Here is a 21,313-nt window from a genome sequence, read left to right as displayed (position 1 = left end):
GACAGGACTTGGAATGGTGTCAGAGAGCGGAGGAGATAGTTTACAAAGCTAGGGGTGTGTGAAGAAGTGGAGGAGGATCTGGGGTCCCTGGAGGAAGTACCGGGGCACGCGGGGGGAGCAGGAGAGGTGTGACATGGGAGAGGTTGCAATGCCTCAACATAACTTGCCCTTGAATGTACCATGTAATGCTTCATGTTTTTTTGATATCTGATCACTCCTATGTACTTTGCGAGTCTGTGTGCTCCCCACATGCCGGGTCTGATAGACCCGGACTAGGCAAGCTTCATCCTCCAACCCCAGACAAGCAATAACACAAAGGGGCACTCCACCTCATTGAGAAAGTCTCTCGGACACAGGGGGAATACATGCTACTCACCATCAACGCTGAAAAGGCCTTTGATAGGGTTCATTGGCCATACCTTGAACAGGTTCTTGAATGGGTTGGGATGGGAGAGAAGTTCTGCATACGCATCTTCAACTGCTACCGGTTCCCAACAGCCACAGTGCGAGTAAATGGCCACACCTCGTTCCGGTTTCCCATAGGGAGGGGTTCGAGACAAGGGTGCCCCTTGCCACCCCTTCTCTTTGCATTTCATATGAATACCTTGGCCTCCCATTTTCAACGCAATCCAGTGATAACGGGGTTTACATTTGGGGGTGTTTTCCACATGATTAGTTTGTATGCAGATGACTTTCTTATCTAGTTGTCAAACCCAACTTTCGCACTGCCAGCGTGCCTTACAGAATTAGAGACCTTTCCTCAAGCTTCGGGGTTTAAGGTGAATGTGGCTAAATCAGTAGCCACCCCATACAGTGGGCGACAGGTTCCGTTCCCTATCTCGGGATCCAGTTAGCTCCCTATCAACCGACCATGGTGCCTTCTAATTACGCATGGTTGCTGGTGAAAATACGCAAGGAACTGAGCCAATGGAAGCACTACCCACTTTCTTGGCTTGGTAAAATAGCAGCAGTCAAAATGACTATATTATCTCAGATCTTGTATCTGTTCCAAACCTTGCCTCTCCAACCCCTACAGAGGTGGATACAACAAACTCAGTATGAACTGGCACAATTCATTTGGAACGGTCGCAACCCACGGATAAAGCAAGCTCTGATGCTGCTCTCTCCTCAGGAGGGGGGCCTTGGTGTTCCCGATCTCCAGCTATATTTTCAGTCACCACAATTGTGTCACTTGATGGAATGGAGCAGATTGGAGTCGGAAAAACACTGGTTGTTCCAGGATCAAGCAGTAGCTGCCAGACCCTTACAGGGGATCCCCTTTCTTCGGAAGGTGCATAGGCCACTCAACCTGTATGCGTCCTCTATCACCCGGGTCACCCTTGAAACATGGGATAGTACCAACACCAAACATAATTTAACTACCTTACCCTCGCTGCTTACTCGCATCCTTACTCCCCTATTCGACAACCCCAACTTCCAACCAGGCATGGATGTAGCTGCCTTTACACGGTGGAGGTGCTCAGAATGCCGCTCCCTAGGCCATCTGTTTGACGTAGATGCGATCATACCATTTCAGTAGCTCAGGTCGGATTTTGGGCTGCCTGAAACCGAACGGCTTTGACATCTCCAAGTTAGGCATTGGGCCTTGCACACCCAGGTCAGGCCATCTGCCTGTAGACTTCTTTCTGCTTATGAGAAATGGCTTATCACCCGTACTTCGGACAAAAAACTCATTTCGGATCTCTATAGGGTGTCCCTACTTTCACACATGTACAATGTTAGATGGGAAAGAGACCAGGGCAGAACACTTAGCCACAAAGAATGGGAGAGGGTGTATTATAGAGGCCACCATTCAGCATACCACATGGGATTGACTGAAACCCTTACCAAACTTATTGGTATTATACCCCGAGCGCCTACACTAAATGGATCCCGCTCAGGGGGTGGAATGCTGGTGGGGATGTGGTAACCGGGCTACCCTTGTACACCTATTGTGAGAGTGACACCATCTCCAGTCTTACTGGGCCCAAGTGCTTGATGAAGCGGACAATCACCTTGACACACAAATACCGTGCCTTCCCACATACGTCCTCCTGGGCCTTTCGAATCCATTGACCTACACATTAAAATCCTGCTTCATTGCAATAACGCTGGGTTTGGCACTTCAAAACATTCTGACACATTGGCGCACCCTTGAACCCAATCTTCACGGATTGGCTATATCCCCTCTGGCACGTCCTGGGTATGGAGAAGTTGACTTTGACCATAGCGGGGAAGGGTTCCATGTTCAATGATCTATGGCAACCATTTTTGTCCCTCCTCTCCTCTGAATTCAGGGAAATCACCTGTCCCAGGAATCCTCGCCTCCTGCGTCTCTCTGATCTGCAACTGACAGGGTCATGGCATCCCGCTTTGCATGACTAGAATCAGGCTATTTTTTTAATGTGTTTCTTTAGTGGACAAGGGGCGGGGTGGGGCAGAGGGGGGTTAGAATACCTTTCCTTTTTGAGTCATGTTAGGTTTTATTTTACAGCATTGACCTCCTTGCTATGGAGTACTCTAGTTGTGTGCCTACAGCTATGATACTGCCCTCGAAACTCTAGACATGTTTGGAATTTTTTTTCAATAAAAATATTTTAACCATGAAATGACATTATATATAGAAATGTACATTTTGAATTTGTAAATTTTTTTTTAGGCGCGGGATGTTGTGTTTATAGGGGATAAGGGTGGGGATTGTTTTAAAATATTGTTGAGAAATATAATATACATTGAAAAATTTAATTTTGAAATGTAAATTTTGAATGTATAAATATATTTTTGGGAGCGTGATGATGTGTTCATAGGGGATAAGGGTGAGAAGTGTTTTAAAATAATGTTGAAAAATATAATATAAATTATAAATTTTAATTTTACATTTAAATTTCAAATTAAGAAATATATTTTTAGAAGTGGGAAATGATGTTTTATAGAGAATAAGGGAGAAGAGTGTTTTAAATTCAAAGCAAAATATATAACATACATTTTAAAAATAATAATTTTAATTTAATATAAAAAGGGAGTGTTTTAACCCCTTGCCTGCAGGCCTAATTCCCCCGCTGTGCTGGGGGCGGTGGGGCGTGCACAGCGCCCCGGTGCTCATGACGAGCCAGGGTGCTCATGTACTCATGACGAGCTGAGCTCGTCATGGCTACACCCGTTTTTAAGAACATTCAGCACAGCGGGGGAATTAGCCCGGCGTGCGAGCGTTCGGACCGTTATGACGAGCTCAGCTCGTCATGAGCACACGAGCACCATAAAATAATGTTGAAAATTATAATATACATTGAAAAATTATACATTTAAATTTAAATTTCAGATTTAGAAATGTACTTAGCTGGATGTTAGGTTTATAGAGGATAAGGGTGGGGAGTGTTTAAAAAACATATTTTTACTTTTTATCTCAGTAAAAAGGTTAAATAATATTTCCAAAGTTACATTTGTAAATTTAAGAATAAATTTTGAATTTTACATTAATTTTATCTTGACAATAGTTTTGTGTTTATCGGGATAATGGTGGGAAGTGTTTAAAAATAATGTACATTTAATTTTAATTTTTTTAAATAAATATTGGAAAAATATTTATTGAAAATATAAGAAATCATTTTTATAAATTATTAGTCGGATGTACATTTTCTAGATGTTAAATAAGGTGAGTGTTTTTAAAATAAATATTATAATGTAATATATGTTTACTCTCCAGCATTTTTCCAAATGTATTGGTGTTTGGAGTGTGAATATTACAATAATTATGTCCAGCATCAATCCTGATTTAGGGCCTCATTAGGATGGCGGATGGACCTGCGTCCGTCCGCCACCCCCGAGGTGGAGGGACTGTCCCCAGGGGCAGCGGCAGTCTCTCCGGTGCAATTAGGATGTGACCGCCACACTGTCGGTCACATCCTGTATCTTTAACCTTGCAGCGGGTGCTGCTTGAAGCAGAACCCGCTGCAAGGTTAAAAATGCATCTTTTACATTTACATGCACATGCACAAAGCGGCAAGCACCATAGGTACCCCCCATGTGCACCCCCCACTCCCCGACACCCTGGGGGCCCCCAAACACCAAAGAACACATGCTTTTCCACAGCGGAAAAGCAGCCGTGGAAAAGCATGTTACAATGCACATCTTAATTTGGCTGACAGTGTCTTGCAGACAACGCAACCAAATAGCCCTCCGCACCCCGCGCTGGTCCCACCGCAATCCCACCGCCATCCTAATCTGGTGGTGGGTGTTTTCTGTGGCCGCAGCGGTGAATCCACATCATCCGGGCCTGCGGTAGTTTCCGCCGGCCCGGAGGATGCGGATTCACAGCCATCCTAATGAGGCCCTATATAATGACTGAAGTGGGAATAGTAAATTATTTAAGTTTAGTGTGCGGTACCTACCCTTATTTAATGTTGACGTAAGTGGGAAGTGTAAATCATTTATGTTTAGTTAACAGCACCTACTCTAGTTTAATGCTGATTGGAGTGGGAATAGTAAATTAATTCAGTTTTGGGTCCAGCATCTACCCTCAATTAATAATTATTGGAGTGGGAATAGTAAATTAATTAAGTTTAGTGTCCAGCACCTACCATAATGTAATATTGACTGGAGTGGGAATAGTACATTAATTAAGTTTACCCTAATTTAATACTGACTGCAGTGGGAATAGTAAATGATTTTAGTTTAGTGTCCAGCACCTAACCCAACTTAGGGGACAATTCTGATCTGGCTCGGAAACTGTACCAACCGACACAGACCAGTACAGAATTCTGACTGATGCGTACACTCGCCGGAAGACCTGGGAAGTACGATGCGTTTTGTATATAATCTCACTCATAAACGGGCCTGAAACCCTTCCGACCAACACGGACCATGATTAGTTCCGACCGACATGAACATGCGCCGTACGACCTGCAAAGTGCAATGCAATGCGTGTGAAATTAAACCGGCTCGTACGAAGCTCAAGACGTAAAAACGAAACGTACGTAACATAGGGAATAGTAATGAAAAGCGCCCGTCTTGCCAGACACGCACGCGAATGCTCCAACGTAGCACAATGTGAGTGTGACAGAGTCGGATCACCTCGCAATTAATTGACTCTACAAGCGTTCTAGTCAACTGAATGTCTCCGTCATGCTCAAAACAAATCAAGTAAACTAGACTGAAAAAGGACAAACAAGCATTGACCCAAAAAAATTCTAAATAAGACACACCCACAAATCGACCTATGTAAAGTGCCAAAATCAATACTATGATCCTTTGCAAACTCAACAGACCAGCCAGCAGAGAACACCACTACACGGCACTGAGACATACACCCACAACCCACCCACCACACAACACCAAAACCTCTCAAAAAGCACACTCACATTCACCCAGCATTACTTTTACTCACTCACCCTCATTTTCACACCCACAACCACATCCATCTCCACCACCACCCATCACCATGGCCCCAAAGAAGAAACCAAAGTTCACCGATAGGGAGTTGGAAGTCATGGTAGATGACATTATCAGAGTTGAGACCACAGTTATTTGGTGCATTGGTCCAACAGACCCCCCTGTCCCAGAAAACAAAGATGTGGGGGAGGATTGTGGACAAGGTGAACGCACAAGCAGCTTGCCTGCACACAATGGACGACATCAGGAACAGGTGGTAAGACATTAGCAGGAGGGTCAAGAAGCTCGTTGGCAAAGACCATTCCCTGAGCCAGCGCACTTCCTGGGAGGAGAAGGTACAGGCCATCCTCCCACAGGTGGGCATCCAGCAATTATCCAGAATACCAGAGCCAGTTTTGTACACAAACAACTAATCTAAATTGGGAGGCAATAGCAATCCACACCCACAGACATGAATCTCAGGGGTTCAGTGAAACTATTCACTGTCATGAAGCCACATCAATCCCAAGCATAATATCCTGTGATGTGTCTCCCAGTTAAATCAACACAATACCTGCAATGTCCCATGAACATGTAACTATGCTAATACATGTACAAACGTACTGACAAACACAGCGGGGAGTTTGCTCCAAACAACAACAAACACTGTCAGACATCTTCCTAGCACAGTTACACTCACTCCCAGGGAAGCACAGTGTCAGGAAGGAAGCTATGGTTTGCTGGGATAGTGGGTACAGCCTAAAGTCCAGATCCCACATGGCCCAGGAATACCCTCATGCACCATGCTCATCTCACAGGGAGTGGAAAAGTACTGCCAAGATGGCTGACACTGGCCTATGATGTGGGGATCACAAGGCCCTGCTGGGAGTAGTGCTCAAACAAACACCAGGATCCACTGTCTGACACCTTGATTGTGAAGTTTAACTCACTGTCACAGAAGCATGGTTCATGATGGCCTATCTGGGTTGTAGGGGAGGAGGAGTGCTAGTTCTGACAACATCCACCAGCAGGCCCTGTCATACACCCACTACCCAACTCCAAACACCACACCTGGGACTAAGCCCAACTTGATACTCAAGGTAATTCTACTTCCAAGATGCCTGCCACTGGTCCCTGGGATGAGGAGCACCAATCCATGGTGAGATTCGTGTACAAAATCAGATTGTAATTACCAACATATCTGAAATGTTCACCATTGGCAAATGGATTTAAACGTAGCACAAACTCACACAAAGTTAATGTGAACCACAGACCAGTCACATGCAGCAGCCATCTCATCTGCACACACTCACTACCAGTAAAGCTGAGTCAGAGAAAGGATGTTTGGGTTTGCTGGGAAGGTGGGTGTAGCAAAAAGCATGATGGGAGTCATAGTCACAGCTAACAATCCTCCACCCACATGGTCCTTCAAGCACACCTTAAACTATGCCCATCTCACAGGGAGTGGAAAAGTACTGCAAAGATAGATGACACTGGCCTCTGCTGCGGGGACAACAAATCCCTGCTGTGACTTGGGCTCCAAAACCAACAGGACAACACTATTAGCCATCTTGCCAGCACTGCATCACTACCTCACAGGGAAGAAGAGTCCAAGGGAGGAAGCTATGGTTTTCTGGGAAGGTGGGTGTAGCCAAAAGCATGCTGGGAGTCGTAGTCTCAGCCCAAAGTCCACATCCCACATGGCCCAGGACTACCCCAAGAACCATGCTCACCTCAAAGGGAGTGGAAAAGGACTGCCCAGATGGCTGACACTAGCCTCTGCTGTGGGGAGCACAAGGCCCTGCTAGGACTTGGGCTACCAAAAACAACAGGACACCACTGTCTGACAACTTGAACATATATTTTGACTCACTGTCATGGAAACATGGTCCATGGTGGCCTATCTGCTCTAGGGGGGAGGAGGAGTGGAACCTCAGACAACATCTACCAGCAGGCCCTGTCAGACACACCACTCCCACCAACACAAAACAAAAATCCTGTGTCAGGCACAGGAGTGCACTTGTGTCTCAATGTCCATGTGAGTCAATTAAGCAATACATGAGTTGTTCATGCACACAGCTCTATGTCCACATAACAATGCATCAGGTTTCAATGACTGTCGTAAACAACATTGCCATCTGCCTGTGACAATAGAGGACAATGCAATGCACATACACTCTTCATGAAGCACAGTAGCAACTCTAATGTGTGTGATACGTTGATGTGTGCTGAACCACAACATGCATTGTGTGTCTCTTCTATACTCAGGGGCAGCAAGAGAAACTGCAGGGACAGGAAAAGAATAATCCCAGTCTCAGACTCTGGTTAAAGCTGAGCTTTCCTGTGTGGATGTCTTTCAGGCATATTCGGACAATGATGAACGACCCGGCCCCTCTGGTGTGGATCAGCGTGCAGCACCAGCAGTTGTAACATCAGCACCCCCTGCCACAACTCCTGCTACAAGTGCGAACACCCAGATGACCCCTAACAACATGGAAAGCCCAAGTCAACATAACACTGAGGGGACAACAACACAGGGCACCCTGGAGTTGGCGAACAATACCACCAGTCCCAACACAGAAGGAGGACAAGTGTTATCTGTGCCTGCAAGGGCAGGTCGTGCTCCAGTGGGTAGGGTTGCTGGGAGTGGGTGCAGGCGGAGGCCATAGCCTGAACATGGTGCTGCACCGCAAGCTGACCCACAGTTGGGATGCATCATACAGGCCTATCAGGCATGCTCTGGAGACTTTGGCCAGGTAGTGGGGATCCTCAGGGACTGTTAACCTTCACTCACCTGAAGATCCAGGCCGTTCAACTTGAGAGATGTGAAGATCATTTATCACCTGCCCTTAAGAATCTATTCCCCTCTCCTCGTTCACAGAACGCAGAGTGATGAGAACAAATGCTCAAGGGAAGGGGAAATTGGATAAAATAACAAACGAGAAAGAAACATTCCTGATTTCTCCTTGTATTTCTTAAACAGGATTGGCCTCTACGGTCAAGTTCGAGTTTCTATGAGGAAGAAAACACCAAAGAAAATGATATCACCTAAGTACAAGCTTTTAGTTACTCTTGAGTCACAGCTTTTAGTGTCACAAACAATATACCTTTCTTTGTCTGTTTTTTTATTCTTCACCAGAAGTTTAGTTGAGACCGTAGTTATACCCACTACTAATGTCCCTTAAAGTTTCCTGTAAAAAGAGAAGCAACACTGTAATCACTCAACTTTCCTAACTAGAGTTCAGCCATTAAATAAATCTCCCTGAACCTTTGCTTACTATTGTACTCTTTTTGTATATTTTTTCAATAATGTTCCTTGATTAATGTCCCCTGTTTTCTTTGTCTTCAGGTTGTTTTAACTCTCCAGAGCGCAAATCAGTTGAATGCAAAGGTACACTCCTTTTATTGCCTTCGTTTTTTTGCATGCATACATATCTGACTCTGATTTCTAGATCCATAAATTTGCGTTTGTTTTGCAAGTTCTATATTTTGTACTTTTCAGTCAACAAATAACTTCTTTGCTGCTGCTCTTGTTCACATCATTTAACCGGAAAATATGACCAAAGTTGCTTTTCTTTCGTTTAAGAAACATTTCCTTTACTAAATGATTGCTTTACTTACTTACGAGTTTTTTATCTTTTAACATTTGTCTCCTACTGTTTCAGGACAGGAAAATTAGCTGGCGGGACCATCTAAAATTGAACACCGGAAGTGGACGGGGTGAAGATCACAGCCGGACTGAAGCTTCAGAAGATGAAGACATCTGCAAAGACCGGAACGCTGGAGGGAGACGTCGCTGGAAGAGGTCCTGTGAAGTAACCTGGATCACAGGTAGGAAGGGATCACGAGCACAAGCGGGAGTCTTTAGGAGGGCGAGCTATTTATAGACAGGATCGGGTGAGGTTCCGAGAGACTCAGAAGTGTTTCACGTTTCTAATGTTCATTTCCTACAACGTGCAGAGTATGCAAATTAGTTCCTTCGTTTCACTGGCACCTGTTACAATCGTGTTTCCTCCACGTGCAGTCAAAGTCTGCCACACGGTTCAGAATTTCAATATTTAATTCCAGAATCAAACAAGGAAGTAAATCCTTGAAGTATTATCACAAAATTATCAATGAGTTACAGCACTGTTATACCATAGATCCTTAACATTTGAACACAAGCGGGGACACAAACGACTAAACAGACTGTGGGTATGCATGTTGTTTTAAACAAACCCTAACAGGGGCATCAAACAACAGCAGGTTGAACATCATGCCAGATTGGACTCCCAAATGTCCCGGGTAGAGACACACATGTCCTGCATGGATTGCAAAATGGATAAATTGGATGGACTCACGGTGGTGCATGGGGAGATACTGCATGCCTTTGCCAGACTGCAAACAACATGTCCACACATCCCTGTGTGCCCACTATATCTGTTGCCACTACATCTGCATCTGCCACAGGGAGGAATGAGGACTCTGGTGGAAAGTCCACCGAACCGCCCCAGCCTGTAGCTGAGGGTCCTCCTAAAAAGAAGAATAGGGGTCATCCACAGAAGGACAAGTGAGAGCCAGCTGGCCATGCACATCCCCCAGGAAGTGAACACCTGCTCCTAATATCACCCATTGTGTGTAAAACGTTCACCTTGTTGACTGTCACCCAACTCTCCCACATGTGATGGAGGGGCTACGTTGGAACTATGAATCAAATGACTGTGGACATCACTCTGGAAAATTCATCTACCAACACTACCAACTCCTCTGTGAACTTTGGATTTTTATTGCACTGTACAGCACTTTCTAACACGTATTCCATTCACACACATGTGTGTTTAAATAAATTGATAATCACACAATACTTGCCTCTTTGTAAATTAATCTGGGTTTGACACATAGAGAGGACGCAATGCAAAAGAAAGACTGTGCATGGAAACTATTACAGCAAGGTAAATGTAGTTCTGTAACTCATGTTGATGTGAAACATATGAGAGATAGACACCACTAGGTCAAGACAACAATTATTCACTATGCCCATCATATCATTGCCTCCAACATTGTGAACTGCAACTACACAGAAATACAGAGGCTTTGGCAATCAGGCCACAGCTATAATATGCTAAAGATTGTCAGATGTGTGAATACAGAGGAAGCACATTACAAAGTGGTGCACGCCTTTATTACACATACACAACAAGTGAACTGACTGACAGATGCAAGGTATCTTCACATCACAGTGAGCACAAAGTAACCCAGTGGGCCAGACATGCCGGGACTGGGTTGTGTGGGATGATGCATATGGGTCCCATGAAAGGTTGCACTCTGTAACCGGATTGTGTATTTGTGGAGGTCACATGTCACCAGACAACAGCCAAAGGACCCTATGAAGGACAGACATATAACAGTATTGTTATCACAAAATGACTGTATACATCGACAATACACATTACATACACACTTCCCAAGATTTGTGTAAAAACTATGAATCATGTCAACACTGTTTGCGAGAACATAAGAACTCAAAGGACACATTAATGCAATGATCATGTCACGTAGCATCCAGGCACACATATGCACCCACATTGCACCACATAAACACATATCAAGCAGGGGAAAAACCAGGACAACTGATCACTGCATACTCACAATTATGAGAAAAAGTTGTTGATGAGCTGAGTCCGGACATCCCCCTCACCCTCATCGTCACTCGCTACATGACACAACCCTCCCCTGCTAGCGGTTGATGGTCATCTTCAATGAGAGGCACCTCCTCCCTCACTGCCATGTTGTGTAGCATGCAACACACAACAAATATCCTGCACACCTTTTTAGGAGCATATTGTAGGGCCCCTCCCATCTTGTTCAGGCAGCGGAATCTGCTTTTCAGGAGTCCCAATGTCCGCTCTATCACTCTCCTGGTCCACCCATGTGCTCCATTGTAACATAGCTGTGCTCGTGTGACTGGGTTTCTAAAAGGTGTCAGGAACCATGGCATATTGGGATATCCAGAGTCACCTACGTACAAACATGTCAAGGCTCAGGAAAGAGCGTCAAATTCCAAATGAAAAAAAAACATAAGGCAGACAGAGATTACCCACCGACAAGCCAGGCACATTGGTTCTGCAGTTGTGACATCTTCTGTGGGATCCTGCTATTCCTCATGATGTTGGCGTTGTGTGCAGAACCAGGGAAACAGGCACAGACATGTGATATTGTCATGTCGGGAAGACATACCACCAGGGCATTAATAGAGTGGATATATTTCCTGTTTCTGTATGTCAGCTCATGTGCGTGTGGTGGTACCAGAGCCAAATGTGTACCATCAATTGAGCCTACAACATGTGGCACCCTTCCCAGTGCAAAGAAGTCAGCCTTTATACCTGGCATTTGTTGTGGACTTGGACATTTTATGTATCTGTCCATATGACACAACATTGCCTGCAAAACATCACGTAGCACATGGCTGAACATGGTCTGTGGGTCACCCCACCAGCATCAGCCACAGTGTATTGGAAGGTTCCCGTGGCAAAGAAATGTAGGGCTGCCATCACCTTCACCTTGGAGGTCAGTGCAGTAGGATACACCCATCCAGGTTGTAAATGTGGTGAAGCAGTAACTTCGGATGCAGTCACTTTCAGCCATGGTTGCAAGGTCTGGGAAGAGTCTGTGGACATTTGCCATCCTACAGTATATAGGGAATCAAAGAAAGATTGTCAGTTCCCCAAAATATGTGGCAAGGACCATGCCAAATGGCACATGCTACATCATATCAAGACACAGCTGAGTAAGGTGTATGCATTTCAGTATGGACACATATTCCAGCAATGAGCCCCTTACCTAACATTTCAGCTCTATATGGTGCTACAAGTGCTATGCTATGCTGTCGTCAATCTGTGAGCTCTGTCACAGTACATCTGAACAAATGTCACATGCCAAACACACATCTCAGTGACTAGTGAGGATAGATGTATTGGCAAAATGGCAGGTGTGTGTAAGTTACACACACAGGAATCATGTATTGGCACATTGACACAATCATTATGTAAAGTATGATGTACATGTACCAACATAACCGTTAAACACCCATGATTTGCTAACAGGCCTGTTTGCAGGGCAAACATGGATGTCTGTGACACACAGACACAATAGCAACTCACGTGCTCAAATCAGATGTATGTCGAAAAGGATTAACATCTCACAAATACAATTAGGTCCATTTGTGTAGCACTATATGCAAATACTCAGGAAGTACCCCACAGTGCAAGCTCAGGGACATCCTGTAACACACAGTACATATCATTTGCAATTTCATGTGCATGTATCATTTCATGATACAAAATGCCCCTGTAACTGTGCCCAGGCCACTAGTGTTGGTCAGAAAAGTTAACACTCACAGTAGTGATGTGCATCAGACACAATGGCTTTTTGTCACCATGTAACATGGCACATCCTGGTAGTGTGTGACAAAATGTGCAACATCAAATATGATATTTATTTATTCATTTATTTTGAAAGTTTTATAGAGCGCGAACAAGATCCTAGCAGATATCAGAGCGCTCTACAAACAATAAATGTTACTTATACAGAAAATAAGAGCAGATCCAAACAAATGTACAAAGCATATAGTAAAAGCAGCAGAGTTAGATTCAGCATCAAGAAGTGTCTTGTGGTTGGGAGAGCGTATGCGTCTCATCACAGGGTTTCAGTAGACCCTACTCAAGTGTATTTGGCCATGAGGATGGATTTAACTTCCTTTTAAAAAGAGGTAGTGAAGGGGTTAAGTCTGGTTTCTGGGGCATTCCAAATTCTGGGTGCCATCCCGAAGAAGGATATGTTATAAGTTTTTTCTTATGGAATTTTTGTAGTTTCAGTAGTAGTTTTTCCGCATTTCTTGAGGATCTGGAACTACCCGAGATCGTCAGTTTCTGTGCCAGGTAACTGAGTGTCTTGTGATGCATGGCTTTGTGCGTCCTGCACGCAATTTTCAACTGAATTCTCGCCTCTAGTGGTAGCCAGTTCAGGGATTGAAGGTCCGGGGAGATGTGTGAGCTACGTTTAGATCCAGTTATGAGTCTTGCTGCGGTGTTGATTGCAGCTCTAAGAGGTGCAGTTGATGCTTTGGGTAGGCCACAGAGAGAGATACATCCGTATTCCACTCTGGGTATAACCAGAGCTTGTACTGCCTGCTTGAAGTCATTGTGTGGTGGCAAGGGTTTCAGTTTCCTCAGTTTGTTTATCTGGAAGTAAGCTCCCTTTGTAGCATTGCGGGACGTTGCCCACTGTACCCACCTTGGTTGGCCTCCCTGTGTCTTTTTCGTCATGTTTGCTGAACACCCGCTCGTTAATTAAACACCATTTAGAGAGGTTCAGTTTTCTTAATCATAAAACCTGGCTCACCCCCTCCTCTTCATCTGACATTTTAGCTGCTATTCCTGACAATTATTATGTTTTACACTCTGATCGTGCACCTGGTAAACATATTGGGGGTGGCTGCTATTATTCACTCAAGATGGTCATTTTCTTTAATTCCTTCTCCGACGATTCCTGCCGTGGATTATTTAGTCATGAAAACATTATCCGTCTCTCCTCCGCTTGTCTGTGTCTTATTTTATCGCCCTCCTCAGTCTATGCCTGCTTTTTCTACCCTGGTAGGGGATATCCTTGCTAACCTGATAGTAAATAATGCGTGCATTGTTATTCTAGGCGATTTTAATTATTGGCCCGGTGATCCTATGGAGAACTCCCAGTCCAAAGAGTTCTCGGATTTACTCAATCATCTGAACTTGACCCAACTGGTTGAGCTTCCCACCCACAAATCTGGTCACATCCTTGACCAAATTTGGTCAGCCAATCTAGAGGTTTCTTTACTTTCGGTCCTCCCCTGTTTGTGGTCTGACCACCATTTGATCTCCTTTTCCTTTCCAATAAACCCTGTGGTTAGTACCCCTCCTCCCATTAACATTAAAGTCAGGAACTGGGGACGAGCCAATATTAATGCCTTGTGTGCCTCTCTCGTCTCTTCTAGCTTACTAGATGATGACTATTTAGATCTATCCCTCCATGATCAGGCTTTGGCTATTAACACCTGGTTAACTTTGTTGTGTGATGAGTTGGTCCCCTTGAGATCAATTCGACTCTTGCGCTCACACGATTCACAAAAGTGATTCTCTTCCTCGCTCCAAGCAAAAAAACTCCAGCTTAGACAGGCGGAGCGAAAGTGGCGTCAGGGCTATGACTCATCCGATAAGTTGTCCTACTCCACTATTCTCAGGGAATATAAAAAAGACATTCTCGCTGCTAAAATTCAATACTTCTCTGTATTGATTGCTTCCTCTCCTAACAAGCCTAAGGACATTTTTGCCATCCTCAACAGCCTGTGCAAACTGGATAGAGTGACTGCTAAACCCCTTCTATCCCAAGATTTATGTGACTCCGTCCATGTTTTTTTTTTCACTAAAATCTCAATAATAAAACAACACATTGCCCTCCCTTCCTCTTCCTTTGATCCCCCTCTCCTGCCTCTTAGCACTCACTCGATTACGTACTTTCCTCCTATATCTACTGAGATCTTTCTCAGTTTAGTGAATTCTACGAAATCGGGCTCTCCTTCTGACAGCTGTCCCTCACACATTCTCTGGAAGATCTACTCAATTTGTCCTGACCCACCCCTTGCTCTTCTCAATAAATCTTTGTCATCAGGTGTTGTCCCTAATCTTTTTAAGTCCGCCAAGATCGTACCGGTTTTAAAAAAGGCAGGTGTTGACCCTACTGTCCCTTCTAACTTTCGTCCTTGCTTCCTTTCTTGGGCAAGGTGTTAGAGAGACATGTAACTCATTGTTCCTTTATCGAAGCCTCCAACCATCTAGACCCCTATCAGGCTGGTTTTTGGCCCACTCATTTGACAGAATCAGTTATCCTCTCGGTCTTGGATGATTTAAGAGTGAGTGCTGATCATGGTTCTTCCCAGGCTTTGATACTCCTGGATCTTTCAGCAGCATTTGACACAGTGGACCACTCTCTTTTGGTCGACCGTGTCAGATGCGCTAGCATCTCGGATGTTGCCCTAAGTTGGGTCTCCTCGTTTTTGGAGAACCTCCAACAGGCTGTCCCCTTTTTGTTCTTCCCCCCGAGTGGTAAACTGTGGTGTTCCCCAGGGTTCTGCTCTTTCTCCCCTCCTATTTAATCTTTATATTTTTCCTTTATTCTATGCTTTGCGTCGTCAGGAGGTCACAGTGTTTAATTACGCTAATGACCTCCAACTTATTTTTACCCTTTCTGCTTCCCCTGATTCTGTCTCCCATTTTCAGAACACTATGATTTTCATCCATGATTGGATGTGCACGAACCATCTAAAGCTAAATCCCGACAAGACGGAGCTCGTCTTGATCGGAGGCTCGCCCAATCCTTGGTGTTCCAACTTTTGGCCTCCCTCTCTTGGACCTGCTCCCTCTGCGTCTAAATCTGTGAAAAGCTTGGGCATTAAAATTAGTGATGACCTGTTGATGCACACTCAGATCAGCATGATTGTTTCTTCTTGTTTCCTATCTCTCCGTATAATTCGGAAAGTTTCCCGTTTCTTTACTATTGATGCTTTGAAGTATATCCTCTTGGCCCTTGTTATCTCTAAGGTGGATTATGCCAATTCTTTGCATATTGGCATCCCTGCCTATGAATTGCGCTGACTACAGCTCATTCAAAATAAGGCTGCTAGGCTGATTTATAGTCGGTCTAGATTCCACCATGCCCTCGGATGTATGACGTTACAACGCATACTTTTACTCCGCATACCATTACAACGCGGTATTTACAACGCATACCGTTACAACGCATAGCGCTTTGGGGTGCTGGATAGTGGTAAGTATAATTTACTATTCTAACTCCAGTCCCCGTGGACCCTAGGGAAGGTGTTGGATAGTAAATTAAACTTACCTCTTATCCTAGAGCGCCCCCCAGCGCAATGCGTTGTAATGGTATGCGTTGTAATGCCTGCGTTGTAGTGGTAGTGCGTTGTAAAAATTGCGTTGTAACAGGTGCATACCTTTTTAAATCTTTGGCGGGCTTAGCTCCCCATTATATGGCATCCAGGCTCCTAATCTACACTCCCTCTAGGAACTTACGGTCTTCGTCAAAAAACCTTTTGGTTGTTCCTCGTTTTGTCAGGAAGAAACATGGGGGGTCGTGTTTCTCTTTCTTGGCGCCCAGGTTTTGGAATGCCCTCCCTGACAACTTTAATTTTTCTCCATCGTATTTGGAATTCCGCAAAGGTTTGAAGACTTGCTTATTCATCAGAGCGTTTGAAGTCTAAGTTGTCATTTATGGGAACTGCACGGTACTAGCGACATGAAACCTTTTTGGTATACGTGTGCTCTACAAATTGCCCCAACTTCAACTTCAACTTCATTGCTGATATGTTTTTGCATGTTGAGGTAACTGTCTAAAGTTATTCCCAGTGACTTTGCTGAGTCCACGATGGTAGGTTGAACATTGAACGCCGTAATATGTTTGATCCAGTCTTGCATTTTGGGGATTTGGGCCGGAGGAGCTATTAGTAGGAATTCAGTCTTTAGGGCATTCAGTTTGAGATGATTTTCTGCCAGCCAAGTTTGGGTATTCCTAAGAGCTGAATTAAGTAGTTTGATGTCCTCTAGGGTGTGTATCTTGAGGTATAGTTGTGTGTCATCTGTGTTCATGTGATATTGCACATTAGAGGTTTGTAAAATTTAGGTGAGAGGTTCCAGGAAGAGATCAAACAGTGTTGGGGATAGTGCGGATCATTGTTGAACACCCAAGGATACTGGGATGGGCTTGGGCAGGGTGTTATTGACTTTAAATTGTTGTGTCCGATTTTGGAGAAATTAAGTGAACCAGCTTAGCACTGTCCCAGACATGCCCATTCTGTGTTTCAGGAGGTCTAACAGGTTCTCATGTTTGACCGTATCAAAGGCAGAGGAGAGGTCAAGTAGGATGAGTAAACCGGATCTATTTTGGTCAAGTATTTGTAATGCATCATCAATGATGTGTGTCATGGCTGATTCTGTGCTATGGCCAGCACGGAAACCTGATTGGAGTTTGTTGAGAAGGTCAAAGTGTTCAATATTCTTCATTAGCTGTAGATGCACACATTTCTCCAGCAGCTTGGCTGAGGTAGGGATATTGGAGATAGGGCGATAGTTGTTTAGGTCTGTGTGGTCTGCCGTGGGCTTCTTTAGAATGGGTGAAACCTGGCCTACTTTGAGTGTATCTGAGATGCATCCTTGTTGAAGTGAACTGTTTATGATCTTGGGACAGAGAGATAGAAGGAATGGAGTAAGGTCTTTGACTGTGTTTGCCGGAAGCGGGTCAGAGAAGTCGTTGGCTGGGTTCAATGTACTGAGTATCTTGCCTCTAGCATCTTCGGAGTAGGAGGTAAATGATGACCAGTCTGCATTTTTTTTTGGGTTGGACTTTGATGGGATTTGGCATGGCGTGGTTCGGCGAACAGGAAGGGTTTGTGTATTCGGTCTCGCGTATAAGGTTAGATCCTTTAGGAGGTCGTTCTTGATGGTGCGGGTCTTCAAGGTGAAGGAGCTGGAGAATTCTTCACAGTTTGGCTGCGAGCATTCTATATCTTGTGTACGATGAGGTGCCTCCTTAGATTGGGTTTTGATCAGATCAAAGGGTTTTTTGGGTATTATTTCTAGCCTGGTCTAGTTGAAGGCTGAAAAAATCGGCTTTGGTGTGCTTGATCTTTTGGAAATATGCGTTTCTCTTTGTCCTGAGAATCTTGAGGTGGTTGGCGGACGGTATTGATCTCCAAGCCTGTTCTGAAGTTCTGAGTGAATGCCTGTCCTTGTTGAGTATACCATTGTACCAGGGTTTAGAATCTTTCAGGGAGACTCTTTTTAAGTCCAGAGGTGCTACCTCATCTTGCCTGCACTACATGCTACAGGATTGAATCTTAGAACACCACTGCTACTGTCTCTGCATCCTCTGTGTCCTGCAATGTCACTTACTGTGGAAAGAGCACCATCATTCACAAAGGAGGGGAGAACCAGGCCCTGCTAGACAGCATCCTTGCACAGTATTGCAAGCTGTATGGGAAACCAGGGGAGCAGGTGAGTGTAGAGTCTAATGCCTTTTCAATTGTACATGTTATCTGACTGGCACTACTGCAATAGTGAACAGCAAGGGCAATCATGCAACTCTGTAAGTTTAAGTCTCAGAGTGTTTTGATGCATGTACTGTACCTGTGCAGTGATGAAAATGTGTGATTTTGCATGTTTGGGATTTCTAGGCACTGTTTCATGTTGTGAATGCAGGTTTGCAAACAGGACAACTGCCCATGACCATGGTTGCACTACCTGTATACATCATATGCACTGCTAATTACAACATGTATGTCCAACTGTGTGATTGAGAAACATGGTGCATGTGTAGTGATGGTGTCTCACTTTGTCATCCTTAAAGGTTTCTGCCCATGAGAAACATGACATTTTGCAGACCATTATCCGGGCAGTAGGACCGGTGGTGGTCTTCAGACGCCGCATCTGCCACTGCCAGAATGTTTTTTGTAATTTTCTCCCTGAGTGTACTGGGGTAGCTCAGACGTGGGTCCCAGAGCCTCCACACCACTGGAGTCAAGCTAGCCGGGCTGATGAGAGGTGTTACCTCAAAACCGGTCCGGTCCTCGGATGCTTGATTCCGGTCTGGGAAAGATATGGCTGTGTAGTTCGGACTGGACTGTTCCCATTGGGCACAGGGTCAGAGCTGATTTGCATAAAGCCATTATCTAACCCAGGGTGGTGTGGAGTGCAAAAAACGATGGATTTAGGCCCAGATCCTTGTACTGGGGTGAATGTAAGACATTGATCTACATTCTGTCCATCAAACTGTTTTTTGTAACTTTCTCACTGCCAGAATAGGTGGCAGGACCTTCATGGCTGGACCCGACGGATTGCAAGAGTCCAGCTGAAGCTGTTGCCTCCTCGCAGGAGGGGCGGATGTCAGACCCTGACCCCCACATGCTCCGGAATCTGGCGGTGGTCTTCCCAGACCTGAATGGGCAGATGAAGGCCAGACAGCAGCAAGGAGGGGGTAATTCCATGCCTTTTTGGTGTATTGTGTATAACCTGCAGTTTGCACTCCTTCAGCCTTGTTACACTCCCACAGTCTGTCTGTCTGCTCAGACAAGTACCATGTGGATACATTTGGTTAAGCCCCATTCTTATCTGATGACTAGGAGTGATCTTTCCCCTCTTTGACATGTGTCATTGCTGTTGTCCAAGGGAATGTTGGGAGCCACAACTGCAACAGGGGCATTGAATTAAGCAACATGGGTGAGGCTATAGGGTGACATGTGTCAGCACATTGTGTGAAAAAAGACCTGTGCTCTGTGTGTGCTCCCCATATATGCACAAATTGCTGTTGTGGGTCAACATAGGAGTATGAAGTATGGACAACACACCCATGCAGCAGACATGACCAATATTGAGGCCTCAGGTACATGATGTGTATCAGTGTAACAAATGCCTAGCCACCTGTAAGGTGCTACCACTAATCACATGTATCACATGGCCCATAGACAGGTATGCCTACTCTAGTCATCTGAAACACTCTGGCCTCCTACTCTTGGGTGTGAGCCAACACTTTGCCCATTGTGGACGTATCTATCATGTGTCTGACTCTGTGTCATGGTGGACTGGCATAGATTTCTGTAGTTCTTAAGTCTGCTATATGTTTGTCTTGGACAGACATTGAACATGTGGCTAGTGAATCTGCACACAGGGCAAAACATAGGTGTGTAAACACTCGACTGTGCTAATGTGTATGCAGCCTCACTATGTCCCTGTGAGGCCCTTAGTGTTCAATTATCCATAGTTGTTGACCCACTAACTGAAATGTGTCATTTATATAAAGTAGACTTTTCAGATTCTCCCTCATGTCGTGACCATATGTACATGACCACTACCGGTGTTCCATGTACAGATCGAACATGAGTGTGGCACGGTGCTGACTGTGTCGGCATGCACTGCCCCGGGGACAGAAGTCAGTACTGACTGTTTGTCCAGTCAGGCCTGTGGCCTTGTGTTTACCACTAAAATCTGGAGCATGCAGTATTGGAACTTGTCTGTTGTCCTACAGCCACACTGTTGTTTCTTTGCATTTCAAGACATGAGGCCATCATGGTATCTGGGAATGGAAGTATGTTCATCATCTCAACAATGAGTTCTACCACACAAATGCTGTCCGAAATGCAGAATTAGTGACCTGAGATGAGACATGTGTGTATTGACACATGTCAATAACCATCAGTGCAGATCAGACAACTGGGTAATCAGTAAATGCCTGCCCATGTGATGACTGACAACATGCATTCTATGGAGTGATGGGTCCATTGCCAGCATGTCTATGCAAAGCGTGGTTTACTGCCAGATTGATAAGTGCCAGATTCACATAACTGTATAAAATGTAGCCGTAGTTGTGATATCATGCCAGGGCTTGCACAGTGATGTGTTGTATTTAAGGTCATGTGTCCAGTAAATACAGGTGACTGATGTAATTCTGTTTCTCCTCCTTGTTCACAGCATCATCAGCAGACACTGTAGGGGACAGCTCCATGGACCGAGAGGAGGCGCAGAGCCAGGCTGGTTCCAATGTGGAGTGGTCTGAGGGACCCAGTGGCATGGAGGGGTTAGGGGAGCCACACTGAGGGCCAGTCAGCCACAAGTACCTCAGTTGAAGACCGCTCCAGCTCCAGTAAGGATTCCCTTGTGGAGGCAGGTGTGATAAAACCACAGAGCACAGATATCAAGTCTGCCATTGCCACCACCACAATCTTCACCCTCCCAGCTGCTCCCATCTCTGATGTACATGGAGCCTCCCATGTTAGGGAGCATATCTACTTCACTCCAGGCACCACCCTTCTGCACCTGTCTAACATGCTGCCCTGAGTGGGGAATCTGTGGGCTTGCTGAAGCAAATCCAT

The sequence above is a fragment of the Lissotriton vulgaris genome, chromosome 5 (genome assembly GCF_964263255.1).
Source record: "Lissotriton vulgaris chromosome 5, aLisVul1.2, whole genome shotgun sequence".
Lineage (NCBI taxonomy): Eukaryota > Metazoa > Chordata > Amphibia > Caudata > Salamandridae > Lissotriton > Lissotriton vulgaris.
The sequence above is the reverse complement of the archived record's forward strand: the minus strand, read 5'-3'. Positions refer to the sequence as shown.